General features: G+C 37.9%; 1 protein-coding gene across 19 annotated transcripts in view; it reads left to right on the top strand.

Moving 5' to 3' along the window:
- FMN2 (formin 2) overlaps window positions 1-22,209 on the top strand; it is a 378,131-nt gene that overhangs the window by 58,022 nt on the left and 297,900 nt on the right. The window lies entirely within an intron of this gene.

The raw sequence follows: 22,209 nt of genomic DNA, 5'->3' as shown, positions 1-22,209 counted from the left end.
TCTTTCTATTTCATCTTTACAGGGTTATTGGCTGCCCCTTCTCTCCCTATGCATCTCTTTTCTAATTGCTCTTTTATTTGTTGTTGTTTGGGCTTCACCCTACAATATTCAGAATTTATTCTTCAGCCAGAGATCACTTCTGGCTGCTTAGGAGATTATATGAGGTGCCCAGGTTGAAACTCAGGTTGGCCACTTGCAGAATACTGTACCTAATATACTACCACTCTGGTTCTCCAGAATATTTTTGTTTTTTTCTTATTGTATATGCCACACCTATCAGTGATTAAGTATTACTACTGTTTCTGCATCCAGGAATCGCTCCTTGTAGACCCATAGCACCATATGGGAGTTTGGGAATCAAACTTGATTGTAGGGGTTTAAGACATGTGCCCTACCCTACCTCTCTCTGGCCTCTCTTTTCTTATTGCTCTCTTTGTAGCTTTCCTTAGTCAGGTTCTTTTCCTTCGGGAAAACTTGGAGAGATAAATTAGCTAGATATTTTATTAAATTTGTATTTTGAGAAATATTTTAAAAATTATATAATGTGCAGGTATAATTTTTTTCTTTGAACCTTTTTAAGGTATTTGCATTGTTGATTGGGAAGCTAGTATGAGATAAGTGTCAGTTTTATGGGAACTATGTGTTTTAGTAGTAACACTATCTCCAAAACTAAAATTAGAAAAACAATGTATTTGTAATACATAAGAAAAAATATTTTTGTGTAATAATGTTTATAGAATTTGATTATTTTTTGATTTTTTGGCTTTATTTTGGTATAGTAAATTCCTACTTCTTGATGCATAGAGCTAAAATTGAAGAGAACACAGGTCATTTTCACTATCAGGAACTGCTTCCTTATCAAATTTTCATAAAAAATAATAGCATGCATGTCAAAGTTCAGGATTTTAATTTTCCTACTAATTTGGTATAGAAAAAAAAAATCATTTGATAATTTATGTAAAAGAGGACAACCTAAGAGCATGAACCTGGGCTTGCCATGCAGGAGCTTTGTAATTATCTTTGAAATTATTGAATAGTGTACTGAGGCCTTTCCCACTCTGTATGAGCTATTCTCAGTGTACTTGAGAACTGCTTAGATCAGTATTTAGAAAACCATATGAAACTAAGATTGAGTCTAGGGTTCTGACTTGTACAATGATCTGAGCTTTCTCACTTGTACAATTCTCTGAGCTTTCTCCCTGGCCATGGGATACAGTTTTTCTATATATAAATAGGAATAAGACATTATCTGTGCAGGGTTATTTTGAGAATGAATTGAATGAATAAATGTGCATTAAGTACAGCATTAGCATTACAATTGGGTACTAGCTTGTTTTGTGTGTTTGCTTCTGTTATAACTATTGTCATTCCAGGCAACTACCTTTTTCATAGTTCCTTTGAAAACTGGCTAAAACCCAAAGTACAAGTTTTTTTTTCTCTAGATTCCTGTCTAAGAATCTGCAAAGGAGATTTTGTGCTCAGAGCCTCCTGTTTTTGTCTTAGTTTCTCTAAGAATGCATTTACCCTCTTCTTTGTGTGTGTTTCTAAACTTTCCAAAACCTTCTCTCACTGTCATATATATCATTTCTAGCATTTTCTTAATTTTCAGCATTACTTCTAGTACTACTGTGGTAATTTTCAGTTTATAGGACTAAGATAAGTTTGATATGGCTTGATATTGTCAGTTGCCTTATTTCTTTCATTATATGCTAAAGATGAGTGAGAACATTCAATATTTACACTTCTCCCCTTGACTCACTTATAACAGGAGAGTCTGTAGTTCCTACACTTGCAATAAAAATTTTAAATTTCATATTTCCTTACAGTTGTAAGGTATATATAGTTTTAATATAGATTACTTATTATATTATATAAATTTCTTTCATTACAATTGAAATTTAGGGTGTCTACACATAAAATCATATAGTAAGTGCTGCCATCAAAAATGTTTTATGGGGCTAGAATGGTTGCACAGGCCATAAGGCATCTGCCTTGCACTAGCTAGCCTAGGACAGATCACAGTTTAATCCCCCAGCATCTCATATGATCCCCCAAGCCAGGAACGACTTCTGAGCACATAGCCAGGAGTAACTCCTGAGTGTCACCAGGTATGGCCAAAACAAACAAACAAACAAACAAACAAAGAAAAACAAAAAAAAGTTTTACATATAATATTTTAATTTTTTTTTTGAGGTAGATGCCAAGAAGTAGATTCACTGGGTTATATAAAAGTTTTAGTCTTCCTTTTTCTTTTCTTTTCTTTTCTTTTTCTTTTCTTTTCTTTTTTTTTTTTTAGTGTTAGGGTAAAGATTGTGGTTTGGATAAGGATTATGATTAGGTGTAAGGTTAATGTTAGGATTAGGGTTAAGTTGTTATAGGGTTAGGTTAGGGATTTGGTTAGTGTAAGTATAAGGGTTAGCTCTAGAGTTAGATTTTGGTTTGAGTAAGGATTTGGTTTAGGTTTAAGATTAGGGGTAGTTGTAATGTAAGGGTTAAGGTAAAGTTATTGTTAGTGTTAGGGGTATGGTTAGATTAGGAATGTTAGGTTAGGGATGGGTTAAGGTTAGGATTAGGTTTAGGATTATATTTAGGATTAGGTTTAGAATTAGGGTTATTGCTAATATTGTTTTACAGTTGTGTTTATGGTTAAAATTAGGCCTATATGGAATAGGCCTTATATCTTATGGTATAGCCTTATGGTAAGGGTTTTGGTGTGTATAAGTGTTAGGATTAGTTTTCAAATTAGGATTAGGTGAGGATTAGGGGTAAGAGAATGGTAAACTATATGAGTTAGGATTAGGTTATCATTACCATAATTATTAGAGTTAGATTAGTTTTTTTAGGTTGATTTTATTTGTACTGTGTGCATTATTATACAGTTAGGGTTCTGTTAAGATTAGGTTTCGGACCAGAATGATAGCACAGCAGTAGGGCATTTATTTTGCACGTAGCCAATTCAGGATGAATGGTGGTTCAAATCCTGGCATCCCATATGGTCCCCAAGCCAGGAGCGATTTCTGAATGTATAGCCAGAAATAACTCCAGAGTGTCATCGAGTGTGGCCCAAAAACAAAACAAAACAAAAAATGATTAGGTTTCAGTTAACATTAACATTAGGATTGGAGTTAGCATTTTTTTGAGAGTGGAATTGGAAATAAAATTAGATTTAAGATTAGCCTTAGAATTAATGCTTATTAATTAGCATTAGGGTTAGCATTAGGTTTGGTTTAAGATAAGGATTAAGGTTAGGTTTAGGTTTAGGGTTAAGGTTATTTTATGTTTAAGATTAGGTTTACACAGAACTTGAATCATCTTGTTCTGCCTCATAAATTGAGGGGGGAGAAATGGGTGGTACCAGGGGCAAATAGTCTCATGAACTTTGAGTGGAAATAAGAAATGACCAGACCTAAATACCAAACCCAAAGTCAATAACAACAGATTCAAGATACCCAATCTACAACAAACTATATACAAAAAGGACCTGTTACACTAACAGTTGGGGAGGGGGGCAAAGAGAGAAGGTTTGGAATATATGCTGGGAACAAGGATGGAAGGAGGAAAACAATGGTGGTGGGAATGGCCTAATTCACTGTGACTGTGTACTTTAAATATAATTGTGAAAGACTTGTAATTCACATGGGTCACAATAAAAATTATTAAAGAAGATTAGGTTTTGTATTTGTTTAATTCTAGTTTTATTTAATTACTTGTTTACCAAATTTATCATACTAGGAATTCCATCATAGAATGTACACCACCTTCACTAGTGTGATTTACCACCAAAACAATGTCTCCCATTTTCATTTGGCGGCACTCAGGAGTTACTCCTGGCTCTGTGCTCAGAAATTGCTCCTGATAGGCTTGGGGGACCAAATTGGAGGCTTAAGATCAAACCCGGGTCCGTCCTAGGTCAGCTGCATGCAAGGCAAACACCCTACCACTGTGCTATATCTCTGGCCCCTCATACAGGCATTCTGCCTCTCTCCTTCACTATTATTGTCATAGTAGTTGTCATCGTGGTTAGTGTTCAGCTGTACTCACTGCTCTTTTGGGCAAGTTTTATGTCTTAAGCTAGTCCTGGCAGAGTTAAGCTCTATTGCCTCTGGATATAATTTCATACTTTCTTTTGTTTCTCTTATATCCTGCAGATGAGTGAGACTATTCTATGTATATTCCTCTCCCTTTGGCTCATTTCACTCAGCATAATGGTCTCTGTGGGTATCCCCTCCCCCAACTTCTTATTTATCCTACCTGAATGATCAGAACTGCCCACACCTGGAATGGGCAGGTAGAGGAGTCTGCATGGGGGAGACAGAGGGGATAAGAAGGAGAAATAGAGAGTATATGAGAGGCATCATCATCAGAGATTCAGCATCAGATTCAGCATTAGCAACTGAGCATCATCAAAGCAGCAGCAGCAGCAGCAGTAGCATCACCAAAGGAAGTTAGTCATCCTGGAAGCCAGTTAGAAAGCCTGGAAAAAGCAGCTGAAAGGGAGACAGAGACTGAGAGAGCCAGAAGGAGTAGAGAAGTAGTTGCTAGGAAAGAGGCCATGTGAGGAGGTGTACATGGCAGTTTGGACCATGAAATAAAGCTGGCTGACTCCTGATACTTCATGTGACTGATTTGTGAATCTCTCCGCCCTTACCCTGCAACCTTCAGACTGGCCAGACCAGAGGGCGTATGGAAGCTGGGCCTGGTTGAGAAAGGCCTCACCATCCCACACCAACAATAGGACTCTAATTTATATTAAGACAAGTCTCCATGTTTGTGATGGAAACTTGGGCTCCAAAATCAGTTAATCCAACATATGACAATACTTTTATAGAAAAATTTTGCGACTTCATTTTTCCTGACTATTGCATAGTATTTCATTGTATAAATGTACCACAGTTTATTTAGCCACTCATCTGTTATTGGGAATTTGCTTTTCTTCTCAGATTCTAGCTCTTGTAAATAGTGCTGTGATAAACATAGTGGTGCAAGGATATTTTTGCATTGTGTTTTTGTGTTCTTGAGATATATCCCTAGGAGAAGTATTGCTGTATCATGTGGTCCACCAGGGACCCCGACCAGTGGGTAAAGCTGGGGACCATGTCAGCAATTCGCAGTTCTCGAAGAAGAATCCGGCCTGAAATAGAAGAGGGACTGGGAAATAAAGAAACTCGAGACGAAGGGTTTCGATCAGGAGTCCATTTAATAAAGGAAAAAATAGACCTTTTATAGACAATGCAAAACAAAGAGAGTAGGGGTGAGGCGCAGTAGGAGTGGCTGTAACTTTCCACGGGAACATCTTGATTTTCCAAGGTTAATAAGATTATCATCAGTCAAGAGATTCACATTATCTTTGAGCAACAAAATACAAAATCTAATCTCAGCTTGGGCCTTTTGACAAGGACATCTTGGAGCCTAGCGACTCCCTAGCTCTAGGCTATTTCTATTTCTTTGGATCCAAGGGCAAAAAGGCCACATGCAGCTTGTAAGCACTTTGGCTAAGACTTTCAGAGACTCCATTTTGATTAGTGAGAGGGCTTTTTAATTATTCCAAACAGTCCCCAACAGTATCATATGAAGCTAAATTTCAACTTTTTACAGAACATCCATATTGTTTCCCAGATGAGAATGGACTAATGGCATTTCTGCCAGCAGTGAATGGGAGGTTCTTTCTTCCTGCATTCCTGCCAGCACTGGATTTTCTTGTTCTTTGTGATGCGTGCCAGGCATATTTTAATATAACTTGTTTATCTTGGATATTAGCCCTTATCACATGGGTTTTGGGTGAATAGTTTCTTCCATTTTAGGGTGGCCTTTATATCCTAAGCACTGTTTCCTTAGAGGTGTGATTTCTTTTATATACCTTATACATTCAGATCTGACTTTAAGGTCTATAATCCATTTTTGTTTTTTCTTTATTTGTTTGTTTGGGGTCACACCCAGTGATGCTCAGGGGTTACTCCTGGCTATTCACTCAGAAATTGCTCCTGGCTTGGGGGACCAAATGGAACATTGGGAGATCGAAACACAGTCCATCCTAGGTCAGCGCATGCAAGGCAAATACCCTACCACTGTGCCATCACTCCGGCCCTATAATCCATTTTTATTCTACTTTTGTGCATGGTGTTAGACAGAGGTCTGAGTTTGCTTTTTTGTATGTGGTTGACCGGTTGTTCCAACACCACTTGTTGAAGTGGTTTTGCTTGCTCCATTTTGTGTTTTTCTTAACCCATTTATCAAAGATTAATTATTGTATGTATGGTATTCATTTTCTGAATACTCAAGTCTATTCCATTGATCAAGGATCTCTTTATTATAATATCATACTGTTTGATATCTATTGCTTTGTAATACAATTTATATTTGGGAAAAGTGATGCCTCCCATCATATTTTTCATAAGGTTGTGTTAGCAATCTGTGGGTGCTTGCTTTTTCAAGTGTATTTGATTTCAAGAGTGTTTAATCCACTTATTTGGGGGGGGGGTCACATCTGATGGTGTTCCGAGGTTACTCATGGCTCTGTGCTGAGAAATAGCTCCTGGTAGGCATGGGAGCCATATGAGATGCCAGGATTTGACCCACCATCAGTCCTGGATTGGCTGTTGCAAGGCAAACACCCTGCCACTCTGATATATCTAGGGACCTTTGATCCACTTCTTTGACAAAAGTTATGGGTATCCTTAGAGGGATTATATTTAGTCTGTACAATGATTTAAGGAGGATAGCCATTTTAATAATGTTGACCCTCCCAATCCTTGAGCAGGTATGTGTCCACATTTCCTTGTGTCCTTTTTTATTTCTTGAAACAGTGTTTTGTAGCATTTTGTTGTTGTTATTGTTGTTTTTTATAGGTCCTTCACCTCTTTAGTTACTTTCATTCTAATGTATTTGAGTTTCTGTAGTATCAATGTGAATGAAAATTTTTGAATAATATATTTATTTAATCACCATGATTACAAAGATGTTTATAGTTAAGTTTATCTTTTCTTTGTGAGTTTTGCTAGTGGTTTATCAATATTGTTTATTTTTTCTTTTTTTTTTCAGAGACTTTTTTTTTATTTTAATTATGACAACAAAGATGCAAAGAAAGAGGACAGGGTAAAGTTACAGTGGAAGCACAATCACCCATAAACAGAATTCTCGGTAGTCCCATCGATGATATCCCAGCCTTGAACTTTCAGCCAAAGAACATTAAGAAAAACAAAACTGAACCCATGTACAATACAATTACTTTGTCCCTCAAATCTCCAATTGTAGTACATACTAATTCTTAGTAGCACACAATATAATCTAAAGACATTAGACTTATGTAACTCCTTAAACATTGAGGTCAAAGTACATTTCTCTAGTTCCATGCACATGCTTACTAGTTTAAGTTAACCTCAAAAGTTTTAGTGGGTTGTTTTTCTTAAGGATTGGAGTCAAGGGAACATAGTAAAAAACGGTATTAAAGTGGCATTTGTTTGCATAGGCCCACCAAAACATAAGGGACATGGAAAGACAAATTATGGTCTAAATACAAGGAGACCCTACCCCTGAAGTTTCCTGGCACAGGACTGACTCTAGGCTCCAGGCAAACTAGTTTGTCCAATTCAAATCATCGTCTGTAGTGGCAGTACACCTCCATTCCTCACATAGTCTCTGTTGTTGGTATCATGCTTCTGTATTAAAGATCCTGGAGTCTGCATACCCCATATTGCAGTCAGGATGGTGCAGAGCATCCTCTCATTTCCCCTCACACTTAAGGGGCACTAGAGAGAACCATGTCCTGTAGAGCAGGTGATTGTTGTTGTCAAGTCTTCTCAGTGTAAACGGAAGTCTCTTTTTAGGAGGTCGATCTCAGACCCTTGGTAGTGACTTTCCTGGTAGAGGACTGCTTCCAGCTGTTGCTATATAAGACCTTGGATGTTTTGTAGATAGCTTGCCTGGTTCTGGTGTGAATGGAGGATGCCCATTCTTCTGAGGCCTGTGCCAGGTCATTATATCAATGTTCAGGGTGTAAGGTACATTGTACTGAGATTTATTAGATAAGAACTTATCTGTATGTATGGTGTTTTCCCATTTTAATGTGTCTATGCAAACAAGGATCAATGCCATGAAGCGTTATTGGTGCATCTGGAAGCAATAGGAATAAGACCAGCAATTTCCATGACATAGTTCAATCATAGGCATCAAACTGAGGGACAGTTCCAACAACAATCCTTACTGAACAGCTTACAAAGAAAAGACAGGATGAAAAGTGGATAGAAACATCATGGTAGAAGAATATATAGAGAGTTATATCAGTTAAAGAAAATACCCATAAAATATACAAAAGATATATGAGTTCAATATGTGTTCAATTTGTGTCCTTCTAAATAGTTCTAGGATTTGTTAGATCTACTGTACGTCTTAGGTCAGAGATTAGAACTGTGTGTTACTGAAGTTAAGAAGGATAAATCTGGGGTACTGATGGTGGGAGGAGTATATGTTCGCATGGGGGCTAGCGCCCCACGTGGTTTGCAAAATGTAGACTGGTATGAAATTGCCAGTGACAGCCTGAGTATAGCTGAGCAGCTATCTGCCACCCACCAGATCAAACTCCACCCCCTCAGCCCCACCCTAGGCCAGTCTCTGGACAGACCCGGCCTGGGAGTGGGGAAAACCCAGGGTGCCCCGTCAACTCCTTCCAGGAACCCACCTGGAGATCCTGAGGAATGGGGGAGAGGGGGGTTGGGTGACCCAGGTCCGGGCCCCCCTACCCTGGGCCGGGCCAACAGGCCGCTGGCACATGCGGAGGCCTGCCAGCTGCCCACTCGTGCCGGCTAAAAATCCTGCTCCAGGAAGGGAGAGAGACCGTTTATTTTTTCAAAGAACTAACTTACTTTTGTTGAAATTTTGGATGTTTCTTTTGATTTCCACTTAATTGATTTCTGCTATAAGTTTTGTTTTTAATTCTGCCAGCATATTTTCGGTTCTTTTTGTTGATCATTTCCTAATTTCTTAAGCTGTGTCATTAAACTATTTATTTTATTCCTGATGTGTGCTTTCAATACTGTAAACTTTCCTCTGAGTATCCCTTTTGCTGTGTCCCATAAATTCTTATCATTTGTTTATTCATTCACATTTTTTTCATTATTGTTATGATTTTCTTTTTGATTTTATCTCTGATGCACTGGTAGTTCAGTAGTGAGCTGTTTTAATTTCTAGGTGTTAGAGTTTTCCTTTTGTTTCTCTTTGTAATACACTTCTAATTAGTGCCTTATGATATAAGAAGGTATTCTGTACAATTTCTATCCTCTTGATTTTGTAGAGTCATGTTTTATATGTCATATGTGCTCTATCCTTTTTTTGGGGGGGGGTCACACCTGAGAGCATTCAGGGGCTACTCCTGGCTCCAGGCTCAGAAATCACTCCTGGCAGGCTTGGGGGACCATGTGGGATGCCGGGATTCGAACCAATGACCTTCTGCATGAAAGACAAATGCCTTACCTCCATGCTATCTTTCCGGCCCCTGTGCTCTATCCTTGAGCATGACCCATGTGCACTGGATGAGAATATGTATCCAGTTTGCTTGCAGTGGAGAGCCAATATTTACTAGTCCACTGTATTCCATTTTTCTTTTCAGGGCTCCTATATTCTTGTTGGGATTCAGTCTGGTTGACTTTTCAAGGGGTGACAGGACAGTGTTGAGATCGCCCACTATTACTGTATTGCTATTGATGTCTTCTTTTAGATTTGTCTGCAACTGTATTAAATAATTTTCTGGTTCCTAATTGGGTGCATATATGTTTAGGATGATTTCTTTCTATTGTATATATCTCTTGATTATTATGAAATTTTGATCTTTGTTCCTTATAAATTTTCTGAGTCTAAAGTTGGTGTCATCTGATATTAATATTGCCACAACAGCTATTATTTAATTTTATATGTTATTTTACCTAACAGAAAATTCTACTGGTAAAGGTATTTTAAATTACTTACATAACAATATAAGTAATATAATATAAGAATATAAAAATATTCTCAATTGTAGATTCTATTTTTTTATTTTTTAAATTTTATTTTGACCAAAGTGGCTTACAAATCTTTCATAGTAATATTTTAGGTGCATAGTGACATTTAATCAGGGGCATTCCCAACACCAATGTTGTCCTCTCTCCACCCCTGTTCCCAGCATGCATCCCATATCCCCCTCCATTACCCCCAGGGCTGCTAGTATAAGTGGTCCCCTCTGTGTCTAGCATGTTGTAGATTGGGTATGATTCTGTTGCTGTTGGCTTTGGATTTGGTGTTTGTCTGATCATTTTTCTTTCTTTCTTTTTTTTATTTAACCAACTTTATTATATACATGATTGTATTTGGGTTTCAGTCATGTAAAGAACACCACCCATCACCAGTGCAACATTCCCGTCACCAATGTCCCAAATCTCCCTCCTCCGCACCCAACCTCCGCCTGTACTCTAGACAGGCTTTCTATTTCCCTCGTACATTCTCATTACTAGGATAGTTCAAAACGAAGTTATTTCTCTAACTAAACTCATCCCTGTTTGCGGTGAGCTTCATGAGGTGAGCTGGTGTTTGTCTGATCATTTTTCTTTCTTTCTTTTTTTTATTTAACCAACTTTATTACATACATGATTGTATTTGGGTTTCAGTCATGTAAAGAACACCACCCATCACCAGTGCAACATTCCCGTCACCAATGTCCCAAATCTCCCTCCTCCGCACCCAACCTCCGCCTGTACTCTAGACAGGTTTTCTATTTCCCTCGTACATTCTCATTACTAGGATAGTTCAAAACGAAGTTATTTCTCTAACTAAACTCATCCCTGTTTGCGGTGAGCTTCATGAGGTGAGCTGTAACTTCCAGCTTTTTTCTCTTTTGTGCCTGAAAATTATTATTGCAAGAATGTCTTTCACTTTTTTTAAAACCCATAGATGAGTGAGACCATTCTGCGTCTTTCTCTCTCTGACTTATTTTACTCAGCTTAATAGATTCCATGTACATCCATGTATAGGGAAATTTCAGGACTTCATCTCTCCTGACAGCTGCATAATATTCCATTGTGTATATGTACCACAGTTTCTTTAGCCATTCATCTGTTGAAGGGTATCTTGGCTGTTTCCAGAGTCTTGATATGGTAAATAGTGCTGCAATGAATATAGGTGTAAGGAAGGGATTTTTGTATTCTATTTTTGTGTTCCTAGGGTATATTTCTAGGAGTAGTATAGCTGGGTCATATGGGAGCTCTATTTCCAGTTTTTGGAGGAATCTCCATATTGCTTTCCATAAAGGTTCAACTAGACGGCATTTTCACTAGCAGTGGATAAGAGTTCATTTCTCTCCACATCCCCACCAACAGTGTTTATTCCCATTCTTTTTGATGTGTGCCAATCTCTGGGGTGTGAGGTGGTACCTCATAGTTGTTCTGATTTGCATCTTCCTGATGATTAGTGATGTGGAGCATTTTTTTCATGTGTCTTTTGGCCATATGTAGTTCTTCTTTGTCAAAGTGTCTGTCCATTTCTTCTCCGCATTTTTTGATGGGATTAGATGTTTTTTTCTTGTAAATTTCGGTCAGTGCCTTGTATATTTTAGAGATTAGCCCCTTATCTGATGAGTATTGGTTGAATAGTTTCTCCCACTCAGTGGGAGGCTCCTGTATCCTGGGCGCTATTTCTTTTGAGGTGCAGAAGCTTCTCAGTTTAATATATTCCCATCTGTTAATTTCTGCTTTCACTTGCTTGGAGAGTGCAGTTTTCACCTTGAAGATGCCTTTAGTCTCAATGTCCTGGAGTGTTTTGCCTACGTGTTGTTCTATATATCTTATGGTTTTGGGTCTGATATCGAGGTCTTTAATTCATTTGGATTTAACCTTCGTACATGATGATAGCTGGGGGTCTAAGTTCAATTTTTTGCAAGTGGCTAGCCAGTTGTGCAAACATCACTTGTTAAAGAGGCTTTCTTTGCTCCATTTAGGATTTCATGCTCCTTTATCAAAAATTAGTGATTATATGTCTGGGGAACATTCTCTGAGTATTCAAGCCTATTCCACTGATCTGAGGGCCTGTCTTTATTCCAATACCATGCTGTTTTGATAACTATTGCTTTGTAGTAAAGTTTAAAGTTGGGGAAAGTAATTCCTCCCATATTCTTTTTCCCAATGATTGCTTTAGCTATTCGAGGGTGTTTATTGTTTCAAATAAATTTCAAAAGTGCCTGATCCACTTCTTTGAAGAATGTCATGGGTATCTTTAGAGGGATCGCATTAAATCTATACAATGCTTTGGGGAGTATTGCCATCTTAATAATTTTAATCTTGCCAATCCATGAGCAGGTTATGTGCTTCCATTTCTGCGTGTCCTCTCTTATTTCTTGGAGCAGAGTTTTATAGTTTCCTTTGTATAGGTCCTTCACATTTTTAGTCAAGTTGATTCCAAGATATATGAGTTTGTGTGGCACTATTGTGAATGGGGTTGTTTTCTTAATGTCCATTTCTTCCTTATTACTATTGTTGTATAGAAAGACCATTGATTTTTGTGTGTTAATTTTTTAGCCTAAAACCTTGCTATATGAGTCTATTGTTTCTAGAAGCTTTTCCGTAGAGACTTTAGGGTTTTCTAAGTAGAGTATCATGTCATCTGCAAACAATGAGAGCTTGACTTCTTCCTTTCCTATCTGGATTCCCTTGATATATTTTTCTTGCCTAATCACTATAGCGAGTACTTCCAGTGCTATGTTGAATAGGAGTGGTGAGAGAGGACAGCCTTGTCTTGTGCCAGAATTTAGAGAAAAGGCTTTCAGTTTTTCTCCATTGAGGACAACATTTGCCTCTGGCTTGTGGTAGATGGCCTAACTATATTGAGAAAGGTTCCTTCCATTCTCATCTTGCTGAGAGTTTTGATTAAGAATGGGTGTTGGACCTTGTCAAATGCTTTCTCTGCCTCTATTGATATGATCATGTTATTTTTATTTTTCTTATTGTTGATGTTGTAGACTATGTTGATAGATTTATGGATGTTAAACCAGCCTTGCATTCCTGGGATGAAACCTACTTGATCGTAGTGGATGATCTTCTTAATGAGGCATTGAATCCTATTTGCCAGGATTTTTTTTGAGGATCTTTGCATCTGTATTTATCAGCGGTATTGGTCTGTAATTTTCCTTTTTGGTAGCATTTCTGTCTTGTTTAGGTATCAAGGTGATGTTAGCTTCATAAAAGCTATTTGGAAGTTTTCCTGTTTTTTCGATTTCATGGAAGAGTCTTGCCAGGATTGGTAGTAGTTGCTCTTGAAATGTTTGAAAGAATTCATTAGTGATTCCATCTGGGCCTGGGCTTTTGTTTTTGGGCAGACATTTGATTACTGTCTTAATTTCCTCAATGGGTAATGGGTGTGTTTAGATATGCTACATCCTCTTCATTCAACCGTGGAAGATTATGAGTCCAAGAATTTATCCATTTCTTCCAGGTTTTCATTTTTCATGGCATAGAGTTTCTCAAAGTAGTTTTTGATTACCCTTTGGATGTCTACCATATCAATAGTGATCTCTCCTTTTTCATTCCTAATACGAGTTATCAAGTTTCTCTTTCTTTCTTTGTTAGTTTTGCCAGTGGTTTATCAATTTTGTTTATTTTTTCAAAGAACTAACTTCTGCTTTCGTTGATCTTTTGGATTGTTTTTCGGGTTTCCACTTCATTGATTTCTGCTCTCAGCTTTGTTATTTCCTTCTGCCTCCCTATTTTTGCGTCCTTTTGTTGAGCACTTTCTAATTCTATGAGTTGCGTCATTAAGCTATTCAGGTATGCCCCTTCTTCTTTCCTGAAGTGTGCTTGCAAAGCTATAAATTTTCCTCTCAGTACTGCTTTTGCTGTGTTCCATAGGTTTTGATAGTTTGTGTCTCCATTGTCATTTATTTTCAGGAAGGTTTTGATTTCATCTCGGACCCACTGGTTATTTAATATGAGGCTGTTTAACTTCCAGGTGTTAAAGTTTTTCTTCTGTGTCCCTTTATAGTTCACATATAATTTCAGGGCTTTGTGGTCAGCAAAGGCAGCCTGCAAAATTTCTATCCTCTTGATATTATGGAGGTATGTTTTATGTGCTAGCATGTAGTCTATCCTGGAGAATGTCCCATGTACATTAGAGAAAAATATGTATCCAGGCTTCTGGGGGTGGAGTGTCCTGTATATATCTACTAGGCCTCTTTCTTCCATTTGTCTGTTCAGGTCTAGTAAATTCTTGTTGGTTTTCAGTCTGGTTGACCTGTCTAGCATTGACAATGCCGTATTGAGGTCTCCCACAATTATTGTGTTGTTATTGATATTTTTTTTCAGATTTGTCAACAATTGTATTAAATATTTTTCTGGCCCCTTATTCGGTGCATATATGTTTAGGAGAGTGATTTCTTTCTGCTGTTCATATCCCTTAATTAATACAAAATGTCCATTTTTTCCCTTACAACTTTTCTAAGTATAAAGTTTGCATCATCTTATATTAGTATGGCCACTCCTGCTTTTTTTATGGGTGTTGTTTGCTTGGATGATTTTCCTCCAGCCTTTTATTTTGAGTCTATGTTTGTTCTGACTATTCAGGTGCGTTTCTTGTAGGCAGCAGAAGGTTGGATTGAGTTTTTTGATCCATTTAGCCACTCTATGTCTCTTAACTGGTGCATTTAGTCCATTGACATTGATAGAAAGAATTGTCTTGGGAGTTAGTGCCATCTTTATATCAGAGTTTGGTGTGTCTGTTGGTAAGCCTTGTCTTAAAGTATGCCATTCAGTTTTTCTTTTAAGAATGGTTTTGAGTCTGTAAAGTTTCTGACCTGTTGTTTGTCTGTGAAACCATGTATTGTTCCTTCAAACCTGAAAGTGAGTTTTGCTGGGTGCAGTATTCTAGGCGAAGCATTTATTTCATTGAGTTTTGTCTCTATGTCCCACCACTGCCTTCTGGCCTTGAGTGTTTCTGGTGACAGGTCTGCAGTAAATCTCAAGGATGTTCCCTTGAATGTAATTTCTCTTTTTGATCTTGCTGCTTTCAGCATTCTGTCTCTATCTATGGGATTCGTCATTGTGAGTAGGATGTGTCTTGGGGTGTTTTTTCTGGGGTCTTTTAGTTGGTACTCTTCGGGCATGCAGAATTTGATTGCATGTATTCATTAGCTCTGGTAGTTTCTCTTTAATTATGGTCTTGACTGTTGATTCTTCCTGAAGATTTTCTTCCTGAGTCTCTGAGACTCCAATGATTCTTAAGTCGTTTCTGTTGAGCTTATCATAGACTTCTATTTTCATCTGTTCCCATTCTTTGAGTAATTTTTCCATTGTTTGTTCATTTGCTTTGAGGCTTTTTTCCAATTTCTTCTGCTGTATGGAGTTGTTATTCATCTCATCTTCCAGTGTACTAATTCTATCCTCCGCTGCTGTTAACCCATGGGAAAGCTCAACCATGTTTTTCTTCAATTTATCTACTGAGTTTTTCAGACCTGTTATTTGACCTGAAATTTCAGTTTGAAGTTTTCTCATTTCTATCTTCATATTCTCTTGATTCTTATTAGTGTTTTCTTCTATACTTTGTTTGAATTCTTCAAACATCTTCCATATTGCAACTCTAAACTCCTTATCTGAGAGAGTGACTAGTTTGTTGGTCATGTTCAAGTCATCAGAGTTGCCATCTTCATTCTCTATGTCTGGAGCTGGCCTGCCTTGTTTCCCCATTGTCACACTTGTATTGTGGGTTTTTCTACGTGTTGTGGTTGTATTCATTGGCTAAATGATGTGCACGGTCGTGAAGGGGAGCAGAGCAGTCATGCTCCTCTGGCTCTTCCCTTTCTGGGTGTGTCGAGTCACCTCCACGGAGGGCTCACGGGAAGGCAGGCCGTCTGCTGATGAGCCACACACAGGATGATATCAGGCCAAAAATGCAGCACAGCACAGAAGAGAGGCAGATAGGGGTGCTGGCATCTGAGATCCAGCAGAGTTCAGTGGCTCCTCCCTTTCTGGGTGTGTCTACTCACCTCCATGGAAGGCTCACTGGAAGTTGGGCCATCCGCAGATGAGCCATACACAGGATGAAATCAGGCCGAAAATGCAGCACAGCATAGAAGAGAGGCAGATAGGGGTGCTGGCATCTGAAATCCAGCAGAGTTCAGTGGCTCCTCCCTTTCTGGGCGTGTCGACTCACCTCCACGGAAGGCTAACGGGAAGGCAGGCTCCAGGGAAGGCTCACGGGAAGGCAGACTGTCCACAGATGAGTCGCACACAGGATGAAATCAGCCTGAAAATGCAGGACAGCACAGAAGAGAGGCAGATAGGGGTGCTGGCATCTGAGATCCAGCCAGTCTGATCATTTTTTATTTCTACTTAATGTTCATATGACTGTTTGGTCTTGGTACTCTCCAGCTTTTTAAATGTACTTGTTTGCTTGGATAATTTTCCTCCAACCTTTAATTTTGAGTCTCTTTTTTATGAATATTCAGATTTTTTGTTTAGTATTTGGTCCACACCCAGTGATGCTCAGGGGATACTCCTGGCTATGCCCTCAGAAATTGCTCCTGGCTTGGGGGACCATATGGAGCACCAGGGGATTGAACTGCAGTTCGTTCTAAGCTAGCATAGACAAGGCAGATACTTTACCACTTGTACCGCTGCTCCAGTCCTCAGATGTTTTTATTGTAGGCAGCAGGTTAGATTAATCTTTTTGATCCATTTTGCCACTGTGTCTCTTAACTGATATATTTAGACAATTGCGAGAGATAATTGTCATGGGATTTAGTGTCTTCTTTGTGTAGAAGTTTGTGTGTCTTTTGATCTGTCTTGACTGAAAGTAGACCTTTTAGTTTTTCTTTTCTTTTCTTTTCTTTTTTTTTTTTTTTTTTTTTTTTTGGGCCACAACCGGTGGTGCTCAGGGGTTACTCCTGGCTGTCTGCTCAGAAATAGCTCCTGGCAGGCACGGGGGACCATATGGGACACCAGGATTCGAACCAACCACCTTTGGTCCTGGATTGGCTGATTGCAAGGCAAACACCACTGTGCTATCTCTCTGGGCCCTAGTTTTTTTTTTAAGGCTGGTTTTGAGTCGGTAAAGTTTTGAGATGTTGTTTATTTATAAAGCTATGTATACTTCCTTCAAACCTTAAAGTGAGTCTTGTTGAGTGCAGTATTCTAGGTAAAGCAATTATTTCATTGAATTTTGTTACTATCTAACCACTGCCTTCTGGCCTTAAGGGTTTCTTGTAACAGGTCTGCTGTAAATCTTAAGGATGTTTCTTTGTACATAATTTCCCTTTTTGATCTTGCTGCTTTCAGTATCCCTATCTGTAGACTTCAGAATTCTGTGTTAGGATATATCTTGTGGTGCTTTTCTTTGGGTCTCTTTTAGCTGTTACTCTTTGGGTATACAATTTTTGATTGCATGCAGTCTTTAGCTCTGGCATTTTCTCTGCAATGATTTCCTTGACTGTTGATTTTTCCTGGGTATTTTTTTCTGGATCTCTGGGACTCCAATCATTCATTCTTATGATGTTTCTGTTGAGTTTATTGAAGACTTCTATTTTCATCTGCTTACATTCTCGAGGATTTTTATGTTGTCTAATTCATTTGCTTTCAGTTTTTTCCCAGTTTCTTCTGTTGTACAAAGTTGTTATGCATCTAATCTTTTAGCTCACTGATTTGATCCTCGGCTGCTCTTACTCTTTTGGAGAGGTTTTCCATTGAGGTTTTCATTTTGGTTACTGAATTTTTCAGACATGTTATTTCAGTTTGGAGTATTATGATTTCTTTCTTTCTTTCTTTCCTTTCTTTCTTTTCTCTTCTCTTTTCTTCTTTCTTTCTTTTTCTTTCTTTCTTTCTTTCTTTCTTTCTTTCTTTCTTTCTTTCTTTCTCTTTTTTTGCACAACTCTAACAGAACTGCTCAGGGTATGTGAATGTTTAATGTGATTTTTTTCTTACTAATGCAATTTTTTATTTAAACATCTTGATTACACATATGATTGTGATTAGGTTTCAGTCATGTAAAGAACACCCCCTTCACCAGTGCAACATTCCCACCACCAATATCCCAAATCTCCCTCCATCCCACCCCACCCCCACCTGTACTCCAGACAGGCTTTCCAGTTCCTCATTCATTCACATGATTATGGTAGTTCTCTGTGTAGTTATTTCTATAACTGCACTCACCACTCTTTGTGGTGAACTTCATGAAGTGAGCAGGAAGTTCCAGCCCTCCTCTCATTTTCTCTGAGGATTGTTGCAAAAATGAATTATTTTTTTTAAAACCCATTGATGAGTGAGACTATTCTGCGTCTCTCTCTCCCTCTGACTTATTTCACTCAGCATGAAAGATTCCATGTACATCCATGTATAGGAAAATTTCATGACTTCATCTCTTCTGATGGCTGCATAATATTCATTGTGTATATGTACCACAGTTTCTTTAGCCATTGGTCTGTTGAAGGACATCTTGGTTGTTTCCAGAGCCTGGCCATTGTGAATAGTGCTGCAATAAATATAGGTATGAGGAAGGTTTTGTTGTGTTTTTTTTTTTTTTGTATTCTTGTGTTCTTAGGGTATATCCCTAGGAGTGGAATAGCTGAATCGAATGAGAGCTCAATTTTGAGATTTTGGAGGAATCTCCATATTGCTTTCCATAGAGGTTGGACTAGATGGCATTTCCACCAGCAGTGGATAAGAGTTCCTTTCTCTCCACATCCCCGCCAGCACTGATTGTTCTCATTCTTTGTGATGTATGCCAATCTCTGTGGTGTGAGATGGTATCTCATCATTGTTTTAATTTGCATCTCCCTGATGATTAGTGACAAGGAGCATTTTTTCATGTGCCTTTTGGCCATTTGTATTTCTTTTTTTATTAAAGCTCTGTTCATTTCTTCTCCCCATTTTTGATGGGATTAAATGTTTTTTTCTTGTAAAGTTCTGTGGATATTAGCCCCTTATCTGATGGGTGTTGGGTGAATAGTTTCTCCCACTCCGTGAGTGGCTCTTATTTCTATCTTCATATCCTCATGATTCTTATTTATGGTCCTTTAAGCTCCATCTATGCTTTCTTTGAGTTTTATAAAATATCCTCCATATTTTTCTCTAACTCCTTATCTAAGAGGCTAAATTTTTGGTTATCATGTTTTTTGGTTCATCAGAGCTGCCATTTTCATTCTCTATGCCTGCTGTTGTCCTGCTTTCTTCCCCAGATTTTAATGCTTGTTGTATGTTTTTTCCTGCATGTTATGGTCAAACTTATTTACTGGAAGATGTTCCTGTGGCTCCATCTCCTTGGGTGTTTTCAGCTCACCTCTGATCATGCAGCTTCACAGATGCTTCTTGCTGGGTTGGTCTCATAATCCACAGCTGATGGTCAGATTGCAGCCCTTGCAATATCATTTAGTAGCAATAAAACTTCGCCCTCCACCCTTGAGCATTTCCAGCTTACCTCCGATCATGCAGTTTCCACAGGTACTTTAGTGCGAGGTTGTTCTCAAAAGCCACATTCTATGGTCAGGCTGCAGCTCCTTGCAAAGAGTTTGGTGGAAATTAGGCTGCACCCTTCTTGGGCCTTTCCAGCTCACTTACGAGGTGCTTCTGGATGGGCTTGGTATCAAAAGCCACAGCCCATTGTCTTGGATTATTTTTTAATTTCTATTTTTTCTCTATCATTATTTCTATATAAGAAGACAATTGATTTTTGTGTTTATGTAAAGCCTGCCACTTTGCTACGCAAATATATTTTTTCTAGAAGCTGTTTGATAGAATTTTTAAGGTTATCTAAATATAGTATTATGTCACTTATGATCAGTGAAAGCTTGAATTCTTCCTTTCCTATCTGAATGCCCTTGATATATTTTTCTTGTTTATTTGCTATTGCAAGAACTTCCAGCACTGTGTTAAATAGGAGTGGTGAGAGTTTTTATCAAGAATGGGTGTTGGACCTTATCAAATGCTTTTCTGCATCTATTGATATGATCATATGGTTTTTCTTTTCTTTTTTTTTTTTTGATATGGTGTGTTATGTTGATTGATTTATGGATGTTAAACCATCCTTGTATTTCTGGGATGAAACCTACTTGGTTGTGGTGAATGACCTTTTTGATGAGGCATTGGATCCTGTTTACCAAAATTTTGTTGAGAATCTTTGCATCTGTGTTCATTAGGTATATTGGTCTGTAGTTATTTTAATTTCTTTGTTTTTGTTTTTTTGTTTGTTTATTTTTTTGCAGCATCTCTGCCTGGTTTTGGTATCACAGTGATGTTAGCTTCATAAAAACAGTTTGGGAGTGTTTCTATTTCTTTAATTTTATGAAAGAGCCTAAATAGGATTGGTAAAAGTTCCTCTTGAAGGTTTGAAAGAATTCGTTAGTGAATCCATCTGGGCTTTTGCTTTTGTGAAGACTATTCATGGCAATTTAAAATTTCTCAGTAATGATGTGTGTCTATTTAGATAGGCAAGGTCATCCTGGTTTAACCATCGGAGATTATAAGAGTCCAATAATTTCTCCATTTCCTCCAGGTTTTCATGTCTCGTGGCATAGAATTTCTCAAAGTAGTCTCTGATTATCCTTTGAATCTCTGTAGTATTTGTGGTGATCTCCCCCTTTTCATTCCTAATCCGGTGTATTAGATTTCTCTCACTCTGCTTCTTTGTGAGTTTTGCTAGTGCTCTATCAATCTTGTTTATTTTTTCAAAGAAACAACTTTTGTTTTTGTTGATCTTTCGAATTGTTTTTGTGATTTCCATTTTACTGACTTATGCTCTAAGCTTTGCTATTTCTTTTTGCCTACCTATTTTTGGTTCCCTTTCTTACTCATTTTCTAGTTCTAAAAGCTGTGTCATTAAGCTTTTTATATAGGCCCCTTCTTTCTTTCTTTTGTCTATTTGCAAGGCTATAAATTTTCCTCTTAGTACCGTATTTTCTGGCGTATAAGACGACCAGGTGTATGAAATGACCCCCTAATTTTACAGTTAAAACATAGGTTTAGGCCTATATTTGCTGTATAAGACAAAATGTTCCTGTGCTGCAACTGTATCTTCCACAGTGAGCCAATCACAACAAGCAAAGGTCCAAAGGTTATACTGTAATAGACGTCCTCTCTGACTCTGGCCAATCTGAGCAGACTTTTTACAGTGTAGATTCGGGTACAGAACATTGTCTAATTTGCATGCATAAAAAGCCTGCTTGGATTGGCTGAGTTAGAGAGGCGGTCCAAGCAGCCTGGCAGTGATTGGTGCAGGATCGAGTTGGAAAATTTGTTTTGTGGCAATATTCAGACAATTTTCCTTTAGCGGCATATTGAAACATTTTTCGGAATATACTCAGTGTATAAGACGACTCCCAATTTTCGGTTGACACTTTTTGTTTCTAAAGTCGTCTTATACGCCAGAAAATATGATACTGCTTTTGTTGTGTCCCATAAATTCTGATAATTTGTGTCTTCATTGTCATTTGTTTCCAGGAATGTTTTGATTTCCTTTTTGATTTCATCTCTGACCCATTGTTTGTTTAGTAGTGAACTCTTTATTTTCTAGGTATTAAAAGTTTCTTCTGTATTTCTTTATAGTTCACATCTAACTTCAGTGCCTTCTGGTCATTGAAAGTAGTTTGTACAATTTCTATCCTCTTGACTTTATGGAGATATGTTTTAGGGCCAGCATATGGTCTATCCTTGAGAATGACCCATGTGCATTGGAGAAGAATGTGTATCCAGGTTTCTGGAGATGGAGTGCCATATCTATATCTATCTATCTCTCTATCTATCTATCATCTACCTACCTACCTACCTACCTACCTATCTATCTATCTATCTATCTATCTATTTATTTATCTATCTATCTATCCTAGTCCACTTTCTTTCATTTCTCTTTTCAGAGCTAATATTTTCTTGTTGGGTTTCAATCTGGTTAACCTATCAAGGGGTGTAAGGGCAGTGTTGAGATCTCCCATTATTTTTGTGCTGGTATTGATATCTTCTTTCAGGTTTGTCATGTGTTATATTAAATATTTTGCAGATCCATCATTGGGTACATGTATGTTTAGGAGTGTGATTTATTCTTGTTGTACATATACTTTGATTAGTACAAAATGAAGATCTTTGTCATTTATAACTTCTCTGAGTCTAAAGTTTGTTTCATCTGATACTAATGTCACTACAAGCATTTATGGGTGTTGTTTGCTTGGATGATTTTCCTCCAGCCTTTGATTTTGAGTCTATGCTTGTTTTGATTATTCAGACA

This window comes from Suncus etruscus, chromosome 16, assembly GCF_024139225.1.
Source record: "Suncus etruscus isolate mSunEtr1 chromosome 16, mSunEtr1.pri.cur, whole genome shotgun sequence".
Taxonomy (NCBI): Eukaryota; Metazoa; Chordata; class Mammalia; order Eulipotyphla; family Soricidae; genus Suncus; species Suncus etruscus.
Note: the sequence above shows the minus strand (reverse complement) of the source record. Positions and strands in the feature narration are given on the sequence as shown.